Below are 24,822 nucleotides of genomic sequence, written 5' to 3' on the forward strand. Positions count from 1 at the left end.
CAGCCCTCCCGAGGGTCGAGGCAGCCCGTGGGGGGGGGGAGCGGGGGAAGGGAGGGGCGGCTGGTCCCCAGGGCCGGGAAATGGCCGGCCCCGAGGGCAGGGGTGGGTCCTTGGGGCAGCCGGGGCAGGTTCCCGAGGCGAGGAGCGCGCCGGTCCTCGGGGCGGGACCCCGGGGCCGGTCCCGGGCGGGGACCCGGCGCTGCATTCTCAGAGTCTCCAGCAGAGGCTGGGCTGGGCAGAGCTGGCAGGGAAGGAGGGAAGGAAGGAGCGAGGGAGGCGAGGGGGAGGAAGGCGGCTCTCGCCGCACATGCATCCCCCGCCACACACCCCGCCGCCCGCGCCCCGCCTCGCGCCGTGCCCGCCCGGTGCCAGCAGCCGGCTCCGCTCGCCGCCGCCGCGGGTCGGGGCTCCGTGCTGCCCGCGGAGCCGAGGCTGCGCTCCGCTCCGCGCGGGGCTGCCGGGGAGCCGCTCCGTGCCGGGGGGACGCGCCGCCGCCGCCGCCGCCGCCGCGCAGGATGCCGCGGGAGGCCGGGCGCCCCGCGCGGGGGGGCCGCCGCGGCCGCCGCCCCAGGTAAGAGCGGGCGCGGGCGGCGGGGCTCGGCGGGCGGCGGGGCGGGCACCGCGGGGGCGCCCAACTTCCCCGTCCCTCGCCGCGCCGCAAACTTTGGTGCCGCTCGGCGGGGCTGCGGCGGGCGCTCCCCGCAGGTGAGTGCGGGCTCGGCCCTGCCCCCGGCGGCCCGGGACCGCGGGCTGCGGCCGGGGGTCCGCCACCTCGGGCCGCACGGCGCCGGCACCCCGGGGCTGCCCCGGGACTCGCGCTGGGACGACAGCGTTGGCTTCGGTTCGGAGGGCAGGCGAAGCCGTGCATCTTACGCGCCCTGGGGCATCCCTGCCGGCGTGGTTAACGCGTGGTACCCGGGGCTCTGGCACCAGCTCCGTCAGCTGCATGGCTCAGCATACCTTTCGATAAAAGGCTCGGGAGCTTAAAGCGCTGCGGCTCTTTTTTTTTAAACCGGTGGTATCTGAAAACGGCCTCTCTGGGCTCCTTCCTACCCAAGAATGATCTCCACATTTTTTCTTAGTGAGACAGAGCCCTCCCTGCTAGTTTCCACAGAGGCTTTGCTCAGAGATGTGTGTGAACGTGTAGCTGAGATGCTTGAGGAGTCCTGCCCAAGTCCTTTTAGCAGGCAGGGTAACACCTCTCTTTGCGGAGCCCCGTTTTTTTGTTTTTTTTTTTTTTTTTTTTTCCTAACAACAAACTAAAAATAACTGTGCTAAAACTGGCACTTTCCTAATTTAAATGGTTCCCAAATGGTTGTGCACAGGCCTTCTGGGGGCAAGCGCTGCAGCCACGTCTGTTCCTCCACAGCATTTCACCCAGGCCCAGAGCTGTCAGCACTAAATGCTTCTTGCCGAGCGTCCTAGGAGCACGTCCTGTGGCAGCCAGGCTCCCACAGTCACTCTCTGTGCCAGCAGGGGAAGGAAAGATGGAGTAGATGCCTCCGTTCTCCTTTTGTTTGATTTCTGACATCTGTAACATTCAGTTGTACAATCTGGGGAAATCTGTGCTGTCTTTTCATCTAACCTCATTTTATGCATGAACAATACCAGTTATAGGGATGATGGTGTAGATAGCAGCAAGGAGTCGATGGTGTGGATAGCAGCAAGGAGAGGCAGGCTCAGAGTTCAGACATAACTTCCTAAGACAGCACAATGCATCTCAGGGAAGGCTTTGGACCTGAGAAGGCTAAGAAGAATGGCTCCACCAAAGCTCTGGTTCTCCGGGGCTTCTTTGCATGGCTTGTGGAATGAGATGTGTCTCCCTCTGTCTCTGCTGCTGGCTCAGTACTATGCTGTTAAAATACCATACGTTCCAACAACAGTCGGTACTATAGTCTTGCATGCTGCCAAGGAAATCTTGGGTGATGACTGTTACTTTGGGACCTGTTTCTATCCCTTCAGAGGACATAAGTTTCAGACAATGGCTGAAGCCTGCAGACTCTGCACTGGCAGATCTTTTGCCCAGCTCAGAGACCAGGCTTTGCTAGGTTTTCCCTTACAAGGCTGGTGAATGCTGGCCACCTTTTTTCATGAGCACTGGGTAAGGAGTATGTGCAGTGAACACTTATCAGGGTTGGAGATCATGATCCTGGCACATCAGTTTTCAAAGGCTGAGAATAAATTGCTTCTCTGGCTTTGGGTATCACATAGCAGGGGAAAATGGAAACAAGAGTCTGAAACAGTTTTTGTGTATTGATACTGCGTTTACTTGTGTTCAAGGCCAAAAGGTGGTTCTGCTGTTCATTGATGAAATCCCTGAAAATGTTGACAGGACCCTGAGAGTAGCACAGGGTAGAGTCTACTAAAATCTGAATAAGCTGGCCCAGATTCTATACTGACTTCTGTATTGCGTACATCTCTCTGCTCCAGTGAGGTGGGGGGGGGGTCAGAGTAAGTAAGACTTGGACTCTGTGAAATGCTGATTGCTGAATAACAAAGCATCAAACTTGGTGGGCTTATGAAAGAAAATGGTATGTGCTGTGTTTCATAGGCAAAAAAAGAACCAGCTTTGTTCCTGTCAAAAGAAAAAAAAAAAAAACTTTTGGCTTTTTGGTGCATTGACACCTTATGATATGATACAGTGATTTCATATCTAGAACAGACAAGTGGCTACTGAAACAAGGTCAATTTTAAAACTCTTTTTAAAAAGAAGCTATCAGGTCTCCAGAAAAAAAAAAAAAAAAAAAAGATTGTTGTTAAGTTAAAAATAATGTAAAATTCTATTTTTCCTAGCTCTTTATGAAATAGCATAGCATGATATTTTCATGAATTAAAATGTAGTAACACCTAAAAAGCCATAGTTCCTTGCTCGTGTGTAAGGATCCTCAGAATAGGGGCATAATTTGCTCTATATTTTGTGTATGCTGTCTTATGAGATTTTTTTTCCTTTCACTTTTACAATGATATTAAGATATCAGGCTTTTTTCCTAGCAATTTTTACTTTCATGTTCTTCAGCACTAGCCCATGGTAGCTAAATTTGGTTACAAAGACAGTGGGAGAATGTTTGTTTGCAATCCCTTTTGCTACCCATGGACTTTATTTTATTAGAAGGATTAGATTGTTCATAAAAGCTTTGAAACAAAACTGAACTTTAGATGGATTCAATCTGACATTATTCCTTTGAAATATAATTGCATAATTTTCAAATAATTATTTTTATACTCTGAAACCCCATATTTGAAGACTAAAGTAAAACATATTGAAGAAGAAATAGTGCGGTGATGCTTGTTTTCTTTTGCCATCAGGTCACTAAGCAGGATTTGTATGTAGAATACAACCACGTATGAATGTGTCAATATCTTTTAACCATGTGGTTATGCAACTGTATTTAGGTTTACAAGGAGTGACGCTTCTCTGCAGATAAGTCCACATATGTCCTGAGGCACAGCCCATTTTGAATGATCTGCTTTTTTGTAAATTTGCATGTAGAAATTTGGTGGGTGTGAGTCCCAACAAGATTCCTTGCCTGAGGTAGTAGGTGGACATGGTGTAGAGCACCTTGCTGTTCCCGGGATCACTTTTGTCTCTACCACCACTTTATTCCGTGGCATGTCCATTACAGAGAAGGGTGACTGACAAGGAGGGATGTTACCAGTTTTGCCTTGGACCCTGCTTGTAGCCCCGAGAGTATCCTGCCCTGCACCCTTGGCACCTGCTAGCTTCTGCTCTCCATCCAGAGGGCTCCCCCCATGTTACCTTGGTGATGTCTGTGTGGCTGTGCCCTGGGCTGCAGGCAGGTGCACACAGCTCTGCCCCTTGCATTGGGCTACTCTAGCATTTGCAGGGCTCTGTCTTCGCATGCCTGCTTGTCCCTGTGAGATGTGTTGCTTGTGAAGCAGAGCCCCTGCTCCACCCCAGCAGAAAAACTGAGTCTTCCTGGGAGGGTTTGGTCAGCGAAGTGCTGCCTGTCATCTTCCCCTGGTCTTGCGCAGACTTGGGCTATGGAGAGCTCATTTCAGGGATTTGGGACCCACCCATTCACTTGGCATGAGTTGGGTGCCTGCTCCCTGCTCAGTTCTAAGGGACGCCTGTGTCTGCAGCTACATCCTGTTTGAGTGTTGGTTTCTACTTTAGAGAGCTGTGGAAGGGCAGCAAGAGACTCTCTCATCCCACCAGTAGCCACTGCAGAGACCCTTCCACCAGAATCACAATTCTTTTTGCATTTATTGTTGGCATATTATTATTTGCAAAGCTTGTAAAAGGAATACAGCACATTCCACTTATTTTTAGTCTTATCCTTTACAACAACCCTGTGTCCAGAGACTAGTCTGGACTTTACCTTACTCTGGCCTTCTGGCCTCTGTTTCCTCCCTCCCTCCCTCCCTCTCCTCTCTTCCTCCCTTCCTTCTTTCCTTCTTTCCTTCCTTCCTGCTGTGGTTGAGAGGAGATACTTCTGTGTTATCCTGTTGGAGAAGGGCTGTTGGATGGCGCTTTTTTGTGCGTTCTGTGGTGCAATGTCTGGATGTCTTTTTCAGCAATATTTGCCTTTGCCAATCCCACACGGCCGGCTGGGATGCCTGCAGAGGGTGTAGGTTCTCTCTTTAACTGTGGAAGCTGTGGGTCTTTATGATGTTGTTCCTGTGATCCCCTTGCATTGTGGTTTGAATTCTCCCTGCAAATGGATGTCTCCAGCTCTTTGATAGCATTATAGAACCTTCCTCCGAGGGCCTGTGGGACACCATGGTCATTAACATGTGGGAACTGGCAGCTGGACGTGGAGCCTGCTGCTGCTGCAGCGGAGCTCCCTTTGCTGTTAATGTTGCCTGGTGCATGGTAAGTCAAACCAGGACAGGTGATACTACTGGAAGGTGGGAGCATGAGGAGGCTGTTCAGAGTGCAAAGGTTGGTCTGAGGCTGCCTGTGCCTCAGTGGATTGGGCTCGGCTTTTATCTCCAAACCTCAGGTTTTGGCGTGCCTGCTCTGCCGGTGCCCCTCTGCCTCATGGTAGTATGGAGAGGCAGCCCTGGTGCTGTCAGGCAGTCTTCACCAGAGATCCTATAAGGCTTCTTTGAACAAAAATTGGAGGACAGACCCTGCTAAAGTGTGGTCCCTGCATTTTCCCTCTTGAAACTGGGATAGCTCAGCCCTGGCTGCACAGGAAAGGCAGCTAGCCCAAAGCTGGTCCATCCGCACTGCAATCCAAGGGCTAGGTTTGGACTGGATCACTACTGCTAAACCTACTAGCAGTGCTGAAAATCAAAGTGCTTTCCAGAAAGAGTCTCCTTTCTCCTGGGTGCCTGATTTTAGGATAGCTCACTAAGCACGAGTGAAGGCTATAAGATTCATTTAAATCTAATGACATTTTTTCAGAAGGAGACAGCACTTCTCTGGATTCACAGTCCTGCCCTGCTTCTTTTGCCTGTGAGAAATCTGCCCTTGTGTCCTCACTCTCTCCCTGCATGCTGTGCCCCTTAATCCTGCCCTGCTTTTACTTATGTTCTTGCCCCTCACATTGGCTGTGGCAGTGCCAGCAAGGAGATGAGGAAAATAAGCCCAGTAGAGCTCATTTAGTTTTGACTGTACTCTGTACTTCACCTTCTAATTTGGGATCACTTGTAAGAGACCTGTGGTTTAGTTCACACACTGCAGGACTGATATTCTGGGCAAAGTGCCTATTAGCACTATTGTCAAACTGTTGTGTGCAGGGTCTGCTGTACATATGGGGAACAGCCTTGCCTGTCCCCCATGCTGAATCTGGCACTGACTGGCTGATAATGGAGGGAAGCTGTGGGTAAGATGGAGGTGATGCTGGGCCTGGTGCTTGTCAGCAACAGCCATAAGTCTGTGGCTGCTCTGTAGAAGCATTTAGCCAGGTGCTCACTGAACAGAACTGAGAACATGCTGGCCCTGGCTTGGGGAGCAGTGTGCCAGGGCCAGCCATTGTACAGGGTGAAGTGGCCCTGTGCTCCAAGGCTACAGCAGTTGTGTAAAACTTGCTGACTAGGAAATACTTCAAGGAATCACAAAAGCAGAACTGTTTGTCCAGCCCCTTTTGTCCAGACACCCCTATCCCTCTTTTCTGCTCTTCCCTGCTACAGTACTCCAGAGAACAATGAAGGAAAACAAATGCAGGACCACTCCTCTTTACTCACAACATTACATCACTCACCATTGCTACATCAGGTGAGGTTTTGTTAATTTTTTCCTAACTAGCTGTAGCCGATAGCAATAACAACCGGTGGTGATGTGAAGCTTGAGGCCCTCACCTGAAGCTGCTGATGGCCAGAAGCCTTTTGCAGCCAATGGTGGGAGTCTCCATAGAAACATCCTGGGCAATAAATAGAGAGTCTCAAAAGCAGCAAACTCCTTTTAGCAGAAGCCCATGCACAAAAAGGGGCACAGATACACAGTGGTGTGTGCATGGAAATGGAAAAGTATATATACCCTGCAAGTCAAGGATGTGGGACATTTGGAAATAGCAGCTGCATGAGCAAGTATAGGATTTAAACACTGCTTTAGAAAACTACAATTTCCTTGAGATTTTGACTGCAAGACTGAGTTGGAGCAGGAATGTGTGATACAGTCCTGGTCTCAGCACAGCAGGAGAGGCTCATTCTGCCTGGCCAACTGCACCTGCCACCTCACAGGATGTGGCCCTTCCCCTGTGTGACGGGCAACAGGGAAAGCCCTGACCTGTGGTGCTCTGTGCTGCAGCACCTGGGAGCTCAGCATGGCTTCTGTGGGAGCCCTATCTGTCCCCAGTCCTTTCTTGTCCCCTGCTGCCCTTCCTTGTGGCTTTGCTTTCAGGAGCTGGGCACAGGCAGGCCCTAGCAGATGTGAGCTCTGAGGTCCCTGTGCCCACCTGCAAAGTCCTGCAGTTAGGTTTTTGTGGGGGAGAAGCATCCTGTGTCTGTTCCCTCCTGTCCCCTCAGTGCCTCCCTTCTGCCTTCCCAGAAGAGCCTGGATTCCCCTGGCTGCCTGCTTGCTGGCAGGTTGCTGGTGGGCTGCGAGCAGGACAGAGGCTCTTGCTATCAGTTGGCAGGTTTGGGGGCAGCAGGCTCCTGAGACATCTCCTTTGGGACTGAGTCACCACATTGGCCAGGGTCTGGAAGGGACAGCTGAGGGTTTGGCTGCGCCAGAGTCATAGAAACCCTCATGGCCTAGCCATCACAGGACAGAAAAGGTGCTGGGAGTCCTGGGCCAGGCCCTTGTTCTGTCCACTTCTTTTGGCTATGGGTATGGTTATGGGGGGGGTTTCCCTGTGATGGGGATTCACAGGGTCCAACACGTGGTTTCTGTGTGCCTGCGGATGCTGCGCAGCCTTTCCTGGTCCTACTTCCTTGTATCTCTGTCACACTGGGATTATCTCCCTCTGCTCATGCTGCATCTGCTTCCTGGAATCTGAAATCCCCAAAATGCTGTTTCTCCAGTAATCCTTGTCATTAAAGGTGGCTCCTAAACTGAGCACCTCCTCCTCTCCCCAGTCAGCACCTTGTTGTCCTTTTTAGAGAGGCATGCTTTGAGTTGGGCATGTGTGAGCAAATTAGATTTATATTCTGATATAGGTCACTACCACCCCCTCATCCTCAGCAACTAAACTCTAGCGTTACCCTTGGCTTTGGATTCTTTTGGATTTTTACTATTCCTTTTTTGAAGTGTAACAATACTTTCTCTTCCCCCTTGACATGGTCTTGGAAAGACGCATGGCTATCGGTGACTGCTGTGTGTGTGGGAGAGGGCTTCTCTCCCATTGCTGGAGCCTGGAAGGTCAAGGACATACAGGTTAGTGGTTCCTTCAGGAGCTAGATGTTGCCAACTCTCAGAGGTTGGCCAGCTTCACACTTGTGAAATATGGCAGAACCTTTTGATAGCAGGCAGGTAGGAATAGCTGACCATCAGCAGAGCCCTTAGGGAGTTCCATCCCTGCTCAAACTTCTACAAGTCAGCTGAACACCCCTTTGCAGGGGCCCTCCTCGGCTGTTCCCCTGGTGCACGCTATTTCCAGGACAGAACTCCAGCTCCAGCAGCACAGCCCGAAGGCAGGGTGCCGGAGCCTTCCCGGAGCCGCGGCTGGGACCCCCGAGGCGCTGCCGGGCCTGTGGCTGGAGGCGATCGGGGCCCGGGCCGGCGCTTCCTCGGCTTTTGGGGAAGAGAGGGCGTGGGGCGCCGCGTGCCGGCAGAGGGAGCCATGCATCCTCCTTTCATATGCACAGCCTGACACACCAATTAACGAATTAATTTGAAAGGTGCTGCGAGAGATGAGATTAGGAGCAGGATCCTCCACTGGACAATGGCTCAGCTAGGTTTGCAGAGGCTGGGAAGTGACCGTGCTGTCCCCAAATCTCTCCCCTCCGTGTCGCCACCTGAGTTTGGATCAGGTAAACCTTTGGGCAGGTTTGATCTGGCATAGTTTCTGGGGGATGTGCAAGGCATAAACGGCCTTTATGGCAGGTACGGGTGGCATTGATGCTGGTACTTGGGTCAGCTGGATGTGCTGTAGGCAAGCCACAAACACCTACTGCACTAGGGCTGCAACTGCGAGCCACCAGGGACTTGTGGCTGACCCTGCAGGAGTAGACAAAGCCTTTCTTTGCCTTGCCCAGGACTTGGCAAGGGTTTAGCAAAGGCAGACAAAAGTTTATGAGCTGGATCTGGGGTTGTGAAGTCTGACATCATGGTTAATCCTGCCTAGTCCTGGATGCTGTGCTGGCAGACAATGCTGCTTCCTTCCTACAGGACTGAGAGGCTCAAAGCACTGTACAAGAACAGTTGCAAATTCATACTGTGACATGGCTGCTGCTTTCTGGTTAATGCACTGGAAACAGGGTTGATCTGGCTTCTTCTGCTCTGGCAGTGAACATGGCCAGAGGTGATGCTGCAGTGTGTTTTGGGACTCAAACACTTTTTTTTTTGCATACCATTTTGGGTGCCTGTACTGTAGGAAGTTGCCTGGTGACCTTTGCCAAGGAGCCCTTTTCATACCTGTGGGAGATACAGCCTCTGCCATGGGGATCTGAAGGCAAAGGCATGCCACTGCCTGTGATGCTGTCAGTCGCATTTCTGTTGTGATTAACAAATTGGGAGAAAACAGCACCAGAAAACAAGCCTCAGAGCAGGGCAGCATGCATGCAGTGAGTTGCTACCTCAGCTGTTGCAAATTAGCCTCAGTTGATCACAGTGGTGGAGCTGGAATGGATAGTATCTGACCTGTGACGACTCTTAGGGGTATGTGGCCGCTGCTGAATCTCTCTCTCTTTGGTTTCTGGGCACCGAATTCAGTCCAGCTTGATGTTGCTGAGGAGGTCTTTTCTGAACCTTCTGCTGTCCCAGAACCAGGAAATCCTGCAGCTAAAGTCTGTATTGCTTATGCCAAGAACTGTCCTGGTTGTTAAAAGCTGTCTGCTGCAAAATAGAAATGAGAGGGAGGGACTGTGAAGAACTAGGCTGGAGGGCCTTTGTTTTAAAGCATAGCAGAGTTGGGCTTAAGCAGGGGTGGGGTGTGCTGCCTTGTCCTGGCTTCCACAAGGCAGTACGTACATTTTCCTTGTGAGTGCTCAAAGGATGGTACTAAGACTCATCTTTTTTTCTTCTTTTTTTTTTTTTTTTTTTCCCTATCTGGTGCCCCCCAAGTATATTTAGAAAAAGTAATGATAGTTTTTCTTTCTCCTTTACTATCTGTTGGGTAAAGTGATAAGTTTATAAAGTTTTATGTTTCTGTTTTTGAGGACTGGCTGTCTCTCTATGCACCAAGATGAGGAAAATGACTTGTGAGCCAGTGTTTTTGGTGTGCCCCATCATAGGGAGCTGAGGACTGGACAGATCTAGCGTTTGTATCTGTTTCAGTCCTGAACCTCTTGAAAGTGTAGTATCGGTGCTGCTCAAGGCAGCTGTGACTAGTTGCTTTATTCTTGAATCACAGCTACTTCACGTTCAGGTGTGAATATTGGTGTCAATTCACCATGAGATCTGATGGGAGAGAAGGGTGGCAGGAGATATGTACAGCTCCCAAGTCCTCCGTGGAGGAGAATGCCTTTTGTCTGGACCCTGGCTTTGGATTCCCAAAACTCCGTCTGAGGCTGCTGCCAGCTCAGCAACCTGAGAAGGGTTGTTATTTGGAGAGGAGAACACAAACACGTTTTAACGTGTTGTAGTGCTCCTAGTTGACTTCAGCCAGCTTTTGCAGAGTTTGATGCTTACCTCCCCTTGTGTTAGGAGTGATGGCGGTTTGGGGACTACTTTTCTCCTGTGCATGCAGGAGAGTAGCGCTGCATGGCTGGTGTAGGGGTGTATCATGGTTTTGGCTGTGATGGAGTTAATTTTCTTACTCAAAGGAAACTCAAAGGATGCTGTGTTTTGGGTTTTTGATGAAAACAGTGGTGATGGCACACTGATGCTCTTCGTTGTTGCAAAGCAGTGCTTACACAGAGTCAAGGACTTTCCAGCTTCTCTTGCTGCCCTGCCAGTGAGGAGGCTGGGAATGCAATTCAGGATTTCAGTACTTTTGCATCTGACTGCTTGTGTTGGAGGTGCTGGGCTCTGTGTGTCCCTATTCCTGTTTAGGCACAAACTAGGAGCTTGGGGGCTTTGTGCATGATTTCTACCATGACTGTCATCAAACAAGCTAAAGAGGAGTGTGGAGAAGGAGGAGGAAGTGAAACAGCTAAGGTAATAAGGGGGGAGAGAGAGAGCAAGGGTCTGTGATGTAATGATAAGGACAGCAGGATGCAAACACAGTGTGTGAGAATAACAAAGCCAGAGAAAGCCAAGTCTGCATGTGGGCAAGCAGGAGTGTCTGCATACACGTATGCTGGTAGTTCTCCCCCTTTCAAGCATGCCACTGCTTTGGGGAGGGAGTAGGCACGCCTGGTAAGCTTTTCCTGTTTTTAGCTGTGAAGATTTTTACTGTCACTGGTACAGGGTGGCTATTGGGACGTGTGTTGGATGGGGCAAAGTGGGTTACAGGAGTCCTGTATATGCACGGGGGGGGAGGGGTAAGCTCTACCACCAGCTCCAGGGGAGGACCCTTGCTGAAGCGGTGCAAGGCTACTAATGTGCAGTAGGTCTGAAGGACTCAGAGCGCAAATGACTGCATCTGCCCACGTGGGTTTCTGTGCCCCCTCCTGAGCGCATGTATACTCACGTGTTCCAACACGATCCTGCCTGTTCACGTGTATGCATATTTCTCCTTGGCTCTATTCTTTCACATGCACTTTGTCCATTTGCTTTTCTGTCTTCCCCATTGCTACTGTAATGTCTTTCTCTTTCTCCCTTTGTTCCCTGGGCTGCTTTGCTGCTTCTCACCTCACCATGTCCTTCTTTATTTCTTTTGATAACAATAACATTAGAACCTACATACAAGGCCTCAAGGTCCCTGCTTTGTGCAGACACATCAGGAAAGACCCTTCAAAGCCTGTGTGCTGGAGAGAGCAGATTCCCATAGTCTCACTGTTGCCAGGACTGTCAGAGGCAAAGGGTTTGATTGTGAAATTTGACCTGTGCAAAACCCCACGCCGTGTCCTGTGTCCATCCTGGAATGTCAGAAGTGAAGATGCAGGTCTCCTGTTTGATGGAGTTCAACATTAAAGCACTGAACCCTTATGCCTGTTTGATGAATTGGCCAATTAATCTCCCTTTATCGCTTGTACTGAGCAGAGCAGTTGCTCCCAGAGCTTCCATTTTGTTCCTTCCTCGTTGCAACGTTGGTTTGGTAGTGACATAAAACTGAAGCTACTTGTAGATTCTGTTCTAATCTGCTGTGTTCACATGTGTTGAGCTTTCAGAAATGTTCACCTTTTCAATTGCAATTTGCATATTTGGCCTCTGCTAAGAGCTGATACTTCAATGGGATGCTGAAGTCTGGCAGATGGAAAGCAGCATTTCTAGTGACACACTGCGGCTGTCTTGTTTTGTATATGTGGTGCCCACTATACTTCCTCTACAGAAATGTCCTAAGTGACTGCTGGATGTTGGTTCACAGTCTGCAAATACAATGCTGGAAAGGGTGTAGGAGGAATCAAATTTTATTTTTCACCTGACAAAATTGTCAGAGTTCCTTGCAGAGGGAAGGCTAGTACTGTATCTGTTTTGCTGAATCATAACCAGAAACCCAAGGTATTCCTGTTGATTTCTCAAAAGTAATGGCTCTGCTCAGCTAGTCCATCATGATCTATCAATGATTTAGACTTAAGCTAGGAAACAACTCTGAAATCAGGAAACAGCACGTCACTCTTCTCCTTTCTTCGGGCAAGTGGCTCAGCCAGCCTGAACACTCTTCAAATGAGAAACTTGGTCTCCCTTCCGAACCACAGGGCCTGAGCCATGATGTCACTTGCTGATGTAGTGGCATTGGTAACTCTGCATGGGTCCTAGCCCTGAAGGTTTCAGGAATCTGGAGTAGGAGCGTGTATGCCAGTGCTGGCAGCAGACAGCAAAGCAGGCTGCCTCCAGAGCAGGTGGCCAAGACCTCTTGATGAGGTCTGTAGTCTATCCCAGGCTCATCAACCTGTAAGAAGGGAGTGGGTGATTTGCCTTTCTCCAGTTGCTGTTGCTGACCTTAGATCAGTCTGTGGCAATTGGAACTCCCATCAGCTCTGTGCTGCTGTGCACCTGACTGCAGCTGTCTGAGAGCCCCCTAACTGCTGAGGGTGGAGGGAGGAGAGTGATTCCTCGCTAGACAAGGCATGCTAGTGAAAAAAGACTGGTGGGTCTGTAAAGGTGAAGTCTTTGTACCTGTAAGTGCTGACAGGGCTGTTCTGGAGTGGCTGCCTCTCCATGGGTCTGTGTCCCTTTGGCCTTGGCCAGGAGCTGCATGCAATGAGGAGAGCAAAAGGTGTCATTCTGTTTGGAGGGGCATGTGCAAAGTGTGGTGGAGCAGGGGAACCTTAGTGTTCCTGCCAGTGTAGGTAGGGCATGCTCCCCAGGCAGACTATCTGGAAATGGAGTGGGCTCTTGTGACCTGTTGTGGGGTTTACTGGTGTGTTGGAAGCACTAGGATCTTCCCTTGCTTAGGGGGAAGCAAGAGGCTGAGCAGTTCTCACCCTGTGCGCAGGGAAAGGCAGTGGGGCTGGCGTGCCTGTCTTCAAACTGTCCTCTTGCTCCCGCTCTGTGAACTCTCCTTCTCTTGCTAGTTAATATTAGTATTCAGTTTGTGGAACGGGCTATGCAATTAACAAAAAGGTACAGTCATTCATTCTGACTGGAGGACTCATGGGATCAGATGTACTGGGGATAGGAAGCGGAGGCTTTCTGCTGGGAAAGAATGTCACAGCACAGCGGACACAGAAATGAAAAGCTATTAATAATGATCCCGGAACTTCACTTCCATCAGCTGTTTATTTAAAGGTGCTCCGTATTCAAAGCCTCCTGATTTATGTGGGCAATAACACTCACAGTCCTGGGATCACTTTTTTAAGCAAGGCTAATGGGGTGAAACCATCATACTGCGACAGTAGAGATCAAGCTGGGAAAATGATACGGGAGAGAAAAATAAACTATTGCCTAGATTATCCAGGAGCTACGCTGGGCTGGGAGTCGGTGTGAGCTCCCTGCTCTTCCAGCATTTATCAAGGCTTTTATTTCCTTTTTTTTTTTTTTCCTTGTTCTTTGTGAGCAGAATTTATTGGGCATGGAAGGATATAAAAATTTGATTTTACTGGACAGGATGCTAAAAGCTTCTGGTTTTGCATTAGTGTGAATTTTTTGTTTATTTATTTTGTGTGTGTGTCTGTAGCGTGACCATGTTTCCTTCCTGATTCAGCCTCATGCCTTTGGGACTGGTTTCTCCAGGGAAAGGACTTTTGTCATTTCTGTTTGTTGCCTGCAGTTGTTTTCGCAGTGGTGATATTGGGGCACCTCTGCCTTTGTCTGTGTGCCTGGAAGGGTGGAGAGGAAAAGTCCAGGGCTGTGGCAGTGTTGGGCAGAAGGGGCCACTGCCCCACAGCAGGCCGGTTCCCACGCACTCTCTCTTCTCTGGGATGCTAGGGCTGCGTGAGTGCTGGGCAAGTGTTGACCTGGCCAATGGATTTGGCATAACCTTCTGATGTTTCCATCTTCTTGCAGCAGAGAAGTGGAGTTATGGGTGCAAGCAGGGCTGGGGTGGGGAGTGGAATACAAGAGGGAGCTGGGTCAGTCTTTTCTAAATCTGGCAAGTGAGCTTTTGGGGGCCAATAGGTGGTTTTACTAGCTCCCTCTGAACATTTGGCAGCATGCAGGAGTGCCAAATGTCATCCATCCAGAGTGTACGTGACCTTGTGGTATCTGCATGGCAGTGAACAGCCTTTGGCTAACCTTGCCTCTTTTTCCTGGGGAAGTGAAATAGCACTTACCCTGCAGCTGATGTTACTCTGGAAAGGGTCTTACTCCAAGTGGTGCACATCCTCAGAAGCTGGTAGTGGTATTGTAATTAAGAGAATGAAGCAATGATTCCAAATAAATAATACATCTATCATTAATGATTGAATGCAAAATTTAGCCTATTGCTGTTGTCTGTATGTTGCTTACACGGAGGTAGTAACCTTTTAGTCTGTCACAGATTGGAGAAAGCCTTTATTTACCGGTGAGCAGTGTGTTGTGAGGATTGCCTACTTAGAGACCTGGCCCATTTGCTCCAGCTTGCAGGTCTCCAACAAGAGGGTCAAATTTCTTCTAGCTGTGTTTTTGAGGGTGAGGTGGGCTTTGCTTTGAATGAGTCCTGGGTGGCAACTCAGAGCCCCTTTGGAGTCTGTGAGGCTCTCGTGGCCCCTGTTGGGAACACCTTGTTACTGGCCTGATTCTGCTTGAAGTGCAACCTTAGGGATCTCAGAGGGCTCCAGCTGGTCTGTGGTGGGCAACTGTGGTGGCTCAATTCCCACTGGAACTCCTCCTCCTCCTTGGAGAAGCCAACTCTCAGATTTACTTTTCCAGTCCTGATAGCTAATATGTGCTTCTCATGTATTAGACTCAGCTACCAGGGTTATCTGCTAACTGCGGTGGATTTTTCTGAGCAATGCTGTGTCTTAACAAAGCATATTTGCTTCCTGTTTGGGGTATAACACTGAACAATGCTCAGCTTCAGGTTCCTGAACTTCTGTGGTACTAAGATTCCTTCTCTTTCTCCATTGTGGTTTCTCATTAATTTCTGGAGAGCAAAAAAAGTTTAGGCCTAGAGCTGCCTCTTCAACATATAAGCAAAGACTTTGTTTAGGCAAGACAGCACTGCTCAGGTGGTGGTGGTTTGATGGCAATGGCAGCGCGGTTTGGAGTGACCCATGGTGGTGTGGTGCTGTCAGCCCAGCCGAGCGTGGAAGTTCCAGGGGCAGGTCTGGTAGATCAGGACGCTGAGGAGTGCAGATGCAGAGCAGTGGATTTTGGCAAGTTATTGTTGCAGAAACAATTTTCTTATCTGTTCTACTATCTTGTTTCTAATTCTTATTTAATGAGCTCCTCTGAAAATAAGAGAAGCATTAGAACAGTTTTCTTAAGTGTGAAAGATCAGGCTGAAATTGGCGTTGAAGAGACTAATTACTCTCATTCTTCCACCTTCCTGACAGCTGTTTACTGCTGCAGAGCGTGTCCTGAGGTGCTGAGGAAGTCCCTTGCATCTTCACAGGCTGCTTTTGGCCGGAGGTACCAGCAGCAGAACGTCAGTGTCTGCTTCTGATTTAGGCTGTGTATGACTTAATTGTCCTGTTTTACTGGCAGAAAGCACTGTTAAAGGTGCAGGTGTGAGACCTGTGGTGCAAAATCCCCCAAGCCTTGTTCTGCTTTTCACTGCCCTTGTTCTCTCCCTGTGACTTCCTGACTTCAATGTGGATGCTATGATGGCCGTGGTCTTATCTTAGAAAGGGCAACATGCTGCTGAAGGAAGAGACTTCCCTTGTCTCATACACACTAGAAAGAGAGATCACATCTATCATAAAGACAGAGTTTTTCAGGGAGAAAATTACCAAAAGCATTAAAATATATAGGGAAGAAGAATGCTGAGCAGCAAGACGTTCCCAAGAGTGATGGGTACCTGCCACAGTATTTATTTAACCAGAGTATTGAGTCTGAGCCTGACCTCGGACCCCAAGCAGTAAATTGAAGGAAGTTGCTTTGAACCCTTCTGGCTCAATAATACCCACTTGTTATTCTCCATAGGAATTTGGGGAGACTTGCAGGGGAGGTAGAAAGTTGCAGACAAGAAAGCTGTGAACATCTTCAATTTTCCATTTAAGCACACTGTATCGAGTGATAAATAATTCATACATCTGCCAAACATTTGATTAAAAGAACCCAATTCCTTCCACATTTTTCAAAGTCTAAGAATTCCATTCTGTGTCTTTTATTTTAATCTGTCCTTTAACTCCTATCCAGATGCCCACTTGTCTGGGCTGTCAGCCTTGATTCCACTCACCCTGCTTCAGGCAGTCCAGTGCTTGCGCTGTTACTTTCTCATCACTTCTGCTGGCTTACAGGTGCTGAAGAAGTGGCAGTAAGTGGGGTGTAGTGATGCTGACAGAAAGCACTCTCGCCTGAGGTGAGGGAAGTGAAGGTGGTTTCTACATGTCTTTGGACTGTGCTTGGGAGATCAGTTCTGGTGGTGGCAATAGAGGTTTGTGTCTGTTCTTTGCCGTGCTGTATAGGAGCACTGCTGGCTCCTCATGAAGTGCAGTGGGTCATAAAAGATGGGAATGCAAGCTCTGACTCTGTACAGGTCATTTGTTGGGGATAAATTTCAGATGTGGCTAAGATCCAAATCCTAAAGTCAAAGACCTGTGCTGACCTCTGAAGCTTTCTGCCCGTGGTGGAACGTAGTCCACTCCAGCAGCTGTCACAGAGATGCTGCCAGTGGCTGCAGATGTTTTCCCTGTAGCTTGCGCCACTCCTCCTTGGTCTGTGGAGGCAAAGGATTTCTGATGCCCTTTCTGCCTTTGGTGGCATGCCTAGGGAAGGGATGTGCAGGAAGTGTGGTGGCTGAGTTGATGTCCAGTGCTACAGGCAGGCATTACAGGATCAGCAATGTCACCTTGTCTTGCACAGCTAGGGATGGTGTCTCCTTGTACTCTCTTTCTTTCAGCTACACTTGGGTGATAATGCCAATGCCAATTTGGCACTTGCTGTCAGTTGCTGTTTGGCCAGTCCCCTGGCTCATTGCTGTCCTTCACAAGTTTCTTGCAATAGCCTTGGCTAGTATATAATCTCCTGTCTTTTATGGATTTTGCTTCCTACATGGGCCCCCTTGGCATTTTCTGGCAGATCATGATTGAACTCATTGCTTGTTTTTCACTTTCAATCTTTGTCAGATTTGGGCTTGTGGCAATGGGACATGTCTTTTTTTTTTTTTTTTTTTTTTTTTTTTTTTTTTAGTGGTTGTTTGTTTTTGTGTTTACCCTCTTGGTTTTGTCTGCACTCAGCCCTTGAGAACTGATTCTTCTGCAGCCTCTGCTAGTGATTCTGCTCCACCAGCCTCCGAGAACCTGAACAGATATCTTGTGTTTCCTTTCCTTTCTGCAGCAAATCAGTGGGTCCTAGCCACACAGCTTTGCTATGCAAAGAGTAGTTGTGCCTTGTCATAGCTGAGAGCTCAAGTGCTTTGTTTTGCTTTTTTGTTAGTACTTCAGGCAGTTTGTCAGGTTCACAGGAAAGAGTGCCTGGCCTGTGATTCCCTGAATCATCCTTTGGGATCAGCCTACTCTCTCCCATTGGATCAGAGATGCACGGTGCTTGGCAGGGTGGCAGCAGCAGCAGTGTGCGCTGCATGTGTTTTGCTCTATGCCAATGCATGTGTGTTATACTAACGACAGCCAGCTGTGCTGGTGCTGATGGGTGCTCCCTGAGCTGCTTTATGCTCAGGCTTTAGGACTGCATTGAACTGACAGAGGGATGTGGAGGCAGGTGGGGCTGAGTTGTTGCTCTGGTGTTAGAGGCTGCTGGAGCTGGCTGGGGATTTGTGAGATGGGGGAGAACTCCTCTCTGGGAAGTGGGAGGGAAACGCCCCTGACTGCTCTCTTTGGAACCTGTGCTAGGTGTTGTGTGTGTGACTGCAGCAAGCAGGATCCCGAGGGGAGCGGTGGGAAGGTCCAGGGAGTGGGGGGACTGGTGGGGGTTAGCAGAGCTGTGTGTAACAAATGGGCAGTGCAAGCACTTGCAGCACCCGTGCTGAACCCGGCACAGGGAGCACCTGCTGTGCTCTAGGGCTTTGGGGGCAGTGGCTGCCGTTCCTGGGGCCAGGCAGTTTCTAGGCTCTGGATGTGGACAGCAATACTCTCTGGTACTATGGTTTCTCCTTGGCAGCCAGAGGCAGAGCTTTTGCATGCTCAGCTGGGACAGCAATTTATTTTGGAGACTGACCGCTCTGCCTGGTTAGTCAGAGCTGGCTCCTTGCCCTTGGGAACTGGTGGGTGCAGCTTGCTCTGCCCAGTGTGGCAGCTGGGCTGCGGGCGCGTTGGGCACAGAGCTGCTCCATGCCTTCTTTGCATTCTTGGCTTAGAGGTGGTTTCTCTCAGGCCTGGGCAGAGCGAATTGTATATGTAGTCAGGGCAACAGGAAGTTGTCTTTGCTTTCTCCTCCTCTGAGTTTGTTTTTAAAGGCAAATTAAAAGCATTGTATTCACGTAGACAAGGCATGAAAATTCCGTTTTGGAAAAGAATTGCTGCAGAGCGAGACCGTTATGGCTATAAAACCCTCTTCCCTAAGGCAGACTTTGAGATTTTCTTTGCAATTAAAATTTCTTTGAAACTTGGACCAAAGAAGATGTAGAGGAAAAAATCTCCTGAACTTTGAAAATACTTTTTTTTTTTTTTCCAAAGACTGCTTGCATGAGAGCAAGCATTTAACAAATACTGTTCCTCCCAGTGTGTCTGATAGCAGAAAGTGACTGAGCATGAGAAGTCAAAAGGTCATGAATAGGTCCTGCTTTGACAGTTGCTGCACCATTTTATTGGAATTTCAAAAGGCAGCATCAAAGGGGACAATAATTAAAGCAACTTAAAAAGAAGGGAGAAAATGGATGTTTAGTCATACAGTCCTGAGCATTGTGTAAGTAGAAATTCCTCTGGAAAAAGAGCTTTACCTGAACTGTGAGCAAGTTCACCTGAGAAGAAAAGCAGAGGAAGAAGTCCCCTAGGAGAATAATTCCAAGGAAACAGAAGGAGGAAACAAAGAGATTTACTTCAAGAACAAGCATGGCTAAGTTTTCACTAAGTATAATGGACTTTCTTCCTTGTTGTCAAAGCTGTGGCTAGGGTGACATTATATCATTATCTGCCCATTTCACGTGCTCTGGATCAGGACAGAAGACTTGCTGAAAGGCAGCTTGCTATCAAACATTGCTTTGCACAGTCCGGACCTGCACGTGGGATAAGTTTATCTGGTAACTGTGGTTACAAAGACCTTTTGCTGTGTAAGCAGAAATAAAAGTAATTTAAATATCCTCTTTCAAAAGCCTCTACAGTTACAGTTTTGAATCTCTTGGCCACTTATCTTCAGCATTTTTACTCAGTGCCATCCAGATCAATATCTCCAGCCATTTCTATATTACTTGGTTGGTAAATGTGTTGAGATTATGGAAAGGGCACTGAATTAGAGTGTTCCTTGTGCATGAATTTCAGCAGAGGGGATGCTATGGGGGGGTTCCAGAGCTTGCAGTGGTGGCAACCTGTTTAGCCTACAGTTGCTCTCCCTGGTACCACGTTATTCAGACATGATTTCCAGCTTTGTTTCACCAAAGTATTGAACCTTAAGTGCTGTGTCACTGATGGGATCTGCTGTGGAAGGGGAACTTCCAGTGCAGTGGCTATGATCATAACCACTCTTGATGTGAGTGGACGTGCTGCGCCTTTTCTGTCCCTACTGTTGATGTCACTTATGGAATTTGTGATGCAAAATAATGTATTCCAGCCAAAAACACTTATCGTGGCTGTAATGGTGCAGAGGGAATGATGGTGATGTTGGTCCATATTGTATTAAATCTGCAGAGCTGATAGGGCTGAAAATCTTTAAATCTCTAAATCTCTAGGGCTGAAGTTGATGTGTGCTGTGACTATTTTGTTGTCCAGCCTAAAGGGGTACTCTTAAAATGCTTCTTGGATGCTAGGAAGGAGCTGTGGGCACACAGATGGGTGCTTGGGCATGGTGCAGTGGTCAACACTGGGTGTGGTACTGAGGTGCATTATTATCAGAGGCAGTGTGGGGGATGTCAGACACTTGTATATATTTTTGATGTGTGTCCATGTGGCCTGCTCTGGAGTTGACAGAATCACGTCTGGCAAGACTGCCTCCTCCTTCTTCTCTGGGTTTTAAAGAGAAGTTCATAAAAGTTTTTTGGTTTTTTTTTTTGTTTGGTTTTTTTTAATGCCTCATCTTGTCTTACAATATCCAGTAGAGAAAGTGAGCTCCAGAGAGCCCAAGTTCATGTCTTAGCCCTAGGCCTGGAGATTATGAACCATCTTAAAGCTTTGTAGCAGCCTTGCTGTGCTTGTATTGCCTCCATGCATCAGATAGTGGAAGTGTGCACTAGCCAGCCTGTTCCTTTTCCCAGGAAAGGGAGCATTAAGTGGATTTGAATCCTGTTTAACAGGAGGAGACGCAGTTACACGCTGTGTGCTGCACTGCAGGCAGTATGAGAAAAGAATTTGCTGGTACAGTAATTGCAGGCTTTTTGCTGTCCCGTATCCTGGAGAATTGTCTGAGACTGGACTGACATGCCACCCATGCTCAAGGTGTGAGCCAGGTGGGGCTCCATGTGGCCAGGGATGCTGACTCTGAGCTGGCACTAGTGTGGGCCCAAGAGCTGTTGTGCTTGTGCTTGCAGGAGGCCTCAGCTCTTCCCTCGTGGCTGAAATGGCTGGTGAGCGTGTGTGGTGCTGGGCTTCCTGCTCTCTGGCGTCGTTGCTGTGTGTAGGAGATGGCAGAGCTGCCCTTCAGGCTGGCCTGCTAAGCTCCTGAGTAAAGGCATGTTTGATTCAGGAGGTGCTGGGCAGAGAATGGAGAGGTCTGCTTGGTGCTGGAGGTCTGCCCCCCTCTTTGGAGAGAGTCTCCAGCTGGGCTTGTGTACTTGGGAAAGAAGCTGCCAGTGTGTGAAGCTGTACTCTTCTTGCCACTCCAGTGCTGATGCACATCTGGCTGGTTGCTGGGGAGCCTAGCAGGAACTTTTGTCTCTTTGACTCCTGTCCTGGGTTGTCTGCAAAGGTGCTGTAGTCCTGCCTGCTGGAAGCATCGCTGTGAACTGCTGACAAGGCTGTGTTTGTGCTCTATGTCTATCTCCAGCCTCCTCCTTGTGTCTTCTCATGCCCTTCTGTCCACTTTCCCTGTGTGGCAGCTATACTTGGTGCCAAAGCTGATGGAGCAGTGCTAGACCAATGTGGCTTCCTCATGACTGCTGAGGTACTAGTTCCAGACCAACAAGATTGGGATACAGGAATGCTGCAGCTCTTCCCCAATGCCTTTGTCATTGCCTGCTCTGCCCTTTGGAAGCCAGTGGGGAGCAGAGCGTGAGAAGTTGGCAGCGTAAGAGTCCATAGGCTCCCAGTCTCCAGCATTGAGGTTGGGTGTCCACGTTCCTGTGCTAGAAGCAGCAGCCAGCCGTCCTGCAGGCTGTCCCTGCAGTGCTCTGGTCTGCCCCTTCAGTGTTTGTGGGCTGGCTGGATCTGGGTCACTGATGCCCTGTTTGAATGAGTCCAGCCCATGGCTAACCGAGCCTTGAAGGCCATGTCTGTGCTCCAGGGGACTGGGGCTGAGCTGTTGTTTCTGACCAGCCACCTTCCTGCTGCAGCCATTGCTTCCTCATGTCCACCGAAGCTGGCCTGGCACTGGCACAGGCAGGTGATGCTCTGCCACGGGGCGTTGAGAAGCTGAGTGCCTCCAGGCATGCAAAGCTCTCCTGCCTTGCTGCATCCTTCAGAGCTGATGTTGGGCTCTGTGTTTTATGATGATTGTAAGGGCTTGTCTCAGGAACGATGCTGGTCTGTCAGACCTTTCAACATGGCTGCAGGCATGGGGAATGCTGTGAGCTCCCAGGGCACTTACCTGGCTCCTGGCCAGATTGGCATGCTCTGGGCTAGTGTGGCACAACTCCCCCAGCTCTGGGACTGCAGCCATGTTGAGCAATGTTATAGCACACTGCAGGGCTGTGATGCATCAGACAGTGCTGCTTTCATCTGCTATTGCCTGCCACTGTCTTCCCCTTCCCCTGCCTTCTTTCCCCTGCATCAGGCTGCATTTGTAAAATGAAATAAATATTGACACGGACGGGATGCTATTCAATTTGTCCTGATCACTGGGCTGCGGTGAGTTCTGACAGTGCAGAGTGTAAAACATAAGCTCAGGATGTAATTTCTACTGTCAACATGATGTACAGTACGACTGTGCCAAATACACACCGACAAACTGCACAAGCTCTTGCGGGGAGGAGAGGGGGAGCTGTGCTGATAATTGGGAAGCGGGGATGACAGAGCAGCAGCAGCAGGAGGGAGGGCATCTCAGGGTGGTGTGAGAGCCTAGTTCTTTGCTGCGTTCATGAAAGGCTGCCTGTCACAGCAAGAGCCCAGGCATGTGGCCTTGCGGGTGCACGCGTGCCATGCACCTGCAGCTGTGGGCTGCTGTCTGCTCAGGATGCTGTGCTGGGGGCTGAGTCTGGCTGCAGCAGCTCCCACTTAGTTATTTATGGCTCTGCTGCTCACGTGTGGCAGCGAGAAGTGGCACCTCCAGCTGTTGGTGAATGTTCTTGAATAGTGTGAGGAAATAAATGCTGTGCTAGTCTTGGTCCCTGTGCTCAGAACTTTCTGTGGTGCTGTGGGGTTACCTTGAATCCTGCTGCACCAAATACACGAGCAGGGCTTGGAGATCTGGGGTATGTTGCTTCTGGAAGAGCTCTGTGAAGTGACAGTCAGAAGGAAGGGTGTGCATGCTGAAAAGTGGCTCAGTGCTGACCCTAGCTGTGGCCTGAAGCTTTGACAGAAGAGAAATAGGCTGAGAATTTATGGGTGGAGAAGAATCTAGTTTGTGACATTGAGCCTAGCCAAAGATGTGTCTCTGTGTCTGTTTCTAGGTGGCTCTGGGTATCAAGATCTGGAGCGTGCACTGGGCTGGGTAGAATACGGGACCCAAGCGCTTAGGAGGTGCATTGAGAGAGACTGGGATGCATCCATAGAAAGAGCCTGCAAACAGTTCAGCTGAATGTAGCTGAACTTTGGCAATGTGTGACAGCCCCTAGCAAACCACATTAGCTCAGGCATAGCAGTAAGATGAGAAATCTGTTAAATGTAACAAGCGGCATAATGGCTGGGACTCAAAACACAAGGTTGTGGTTCCCACAGCAACGGCAGCCCAGCCCATGCGCGCTCAGCGGGACTCTCCTCTCCATGGCAGTCGCGGCTCAGCAGAGTGCTGAGATGCAACAGGGCTGAGCAAGTTGCCTTGGGAACTGTGGGCCAGCTCCTCTGCCAACTGGGGAGTGGCCCCGCTGGAGCTGTGCTCGCCTACTGCGGCGCCTTTTGCCCTTGCGTACGCTTCTCTGCTTCGCTTTAGTGTGTGCATTCAAATTGCTGCTTTTACTGGTTTATTGACAGTGTTTTGGATTTAGTCGCTTCCATTTATGTGTTGTAACTCTGGTGAGGCTGAAAGAAAATGCACGGTGGCTGTGCAGTGCCATCCCTGTATGCATACAGGCCTAGTCTCCATATGGCTCGGGTAGTCAGGTCATGGAGGGGGCTGTGCAGCTTGGGTGGGGAATGGCGTGGTGAGAGGAACAGGGGTTGCTCCTACCTCCCTTGCTGAGCCAGCGTTGGTGCTGTTTGCAGGCTAATGTTACTTATCATGCCTGCATTTCACTGTCGTGCTGGCTTTCCTTCAGGTTTGCCACAGGCTCAGGAGGTCTTCAGTGATTGCAGAACTGTTCTGTCTGGTAGTGGGTGGCATTGCTGCCCTGTAGGGCTTCTGACAGGGCTTTATGGAGCAGCCTGGATGGCAAGGAGAGGGCCTCATGGCAGGCAGCAGATGTCTACAGCTGGTGACTGCTTCTCCCGAAGGCTCTGCTTATGTAGTAGACCTTGAGAACATGGCCAAATGGGCTATTAAGTTCTGTTTCTGCCATCTGCATTTTTCAGGTACAATGTATTTGTACAGAGACTTTGGACACATCTGGAAGCATTGCCTGCAAAAGTACTGTGGTGTAGCAGGGGCAGAGATGCTGGGTAAGGGGTTCTTTCCAAACTTATTGTATGCCCTAGATGCTGGCTTGAAGCTCTTGCTCTGGCACGACTTGTGCTATTCAGTTTATTGACATCTCTCACTATCTGGGGAACTCACTCTAAAATAGCTATAAATTTCCCAGATGTGAGAAATTGGAGAGATACTGTTTGTGGCAGTGATGCTCTGTATCTTGTTTTATGTATCTTCTATATATCCATGCAAGAACGATAAAACAGTGTTGTATGTGTCCTGTTATTGTCATTGTGAATCTCCCGCTCTGAAGTCTGATGCAGGTGGGGCAGCTCTAGAGTGGGGACTTCTGCATCTGTGTTTGATACATGAAAGGTGCAGTTGCTTTACCCTGACAGACTTACCCTGACAGTGGGACGGAACAAGCCAGTCCATCTGTATACAGATCATCCTACTCCCCTATATGTAGTCTGCCATGTTAAATATTTTGTCATGTTTTATTATAGGGATTTTTGCCTCTATATTGGCAAATGTAACTGGCCCTTCTGGAGCAGTGGCAAGAACTGCTCCTGCGTGGGGAGGCCTGACTGCAAGTGGGAGCTTTGCCATTGCCAACAACCTTATGTGGTTGGTATGAAGATGTCTTAATAAGAAACTGCCCATCAGGAGAGAGGGGTGGGAAGGAATGTTAGTACTTCTGCGCC

The 24,822-nt window shown here is 49.5% G+C and overlaps 1 protein-coding gene across 4 annotated transcripts in view; it reads left to right on the forward strand.

Moving 5' to 3' along the window:
- Positions 1 to 258: 258 nt before the first annotated feature.
- Positions 259 to 24,822, forward strand: part of CDH22 (cadherin 22) — a 76,171-nt gene continuing 51,607 nt past the window's right edge. The window contains exon 1 of one of the 4 annotated variants that reach the window (XM_084538065.1): positions 259 to 571. The gene's annotated coding sequence lies outside the window, so the exon portion shown is untranslated. The other 3 variants (XM_084538066.1, XM_084538067.1, XM_084538064.1) reach the window with 3 other exon arrangements.

This window comes from Aythya ferina, assembly GCF_964211825.1.
Source record: "Aythya ferina genome assembly, chromosome: 16".
In the NCBI taxonomy this organism is placed as follows: domain Eukaryota; kingdom Metazoa; phylum Chordata; class Aves; order Anseriformes; family Anatidae; genus Aythya; species Aythya ferina.